This window comes from Tauraco erythrolophus, chromosome 2 (genome assembly GCF_009769465.1).
Source record: "Tauraco erythrolophus isolate bTauEry1 chromosome 2, bTauEry1.pri, whole genome shotgun sequence".
NCBI lineage: Eukaryota > Metazoa > Chordata > Aves > Musophagiformes > Musophagidae > Tauraco > Tauraco erythrolophus.
Window position 1 is genome coordinate 111,666,899 of NC_141466.1, and position 773 is coordinate 111,667,671.

Here is a 773-nt window from a genome sequence, read left to right on the forward strand (position 1 = left end):
ATTTAGCACAGGAATGAGAAAACAGCAGTAACAGGGAAGACCAGTTTTGACTTTAGTCCTCCTTCCCCTCAGGCTTAGGAAAGCTGTGTCCCAGCTAGCCAGCCCATACACTCCCCTTCCTGGATAACCCATTCCTCCTGCAGAACATCAGCTCTATCACGCAGCACTTACAGTCATGAACACAGGCTGCGAGGACCAACTTTTCAGCCAGCCCTCAGCTCTGCTGCCACTGCTTTTGCTGCTCCGGCAAGAAACAATGAGGTTTTCTAACCTCCTCTCTGCTATCAAACGACCTGCACCTGCAGTTCACGGAGAACAGCTGGAAGAGGCTGGAGCCAAACGCAAGGGAAAAAAGGAGGGAAGGAGACCATCTCTGCTAAGGGACCTCCTTCCTCCTCTTGGAGCATCAAGGCTCCCAACCAGCAAATAGTGACTTCTCTATTTGAGAGTCCAGCCACTCTCTCCTTAGCCCCAGGAGCAGTCACAGTCCAAGAGATTTTGCCACTCACTGCCAAGGCCATCTCAGCAACAAGACCAATATTGATCATAGAAAAGAAAAAAAAAAACCATTAAAAAAAATCAATTCCAGTAGAAAAATAATTTAATAAAGGGATAAGATTCAAGAAAATATCTGTATAGTAACAACATTTTAAGTAAAACGTCCACAAAAATATACAAGTCTAATGTGATTATACATAAGTTTTCTGACAGGTCCTGTTTTAAACTTGGTTCAGTCCATCTAGATTTTCATCTAGGAAAAACCTTCACTGCTA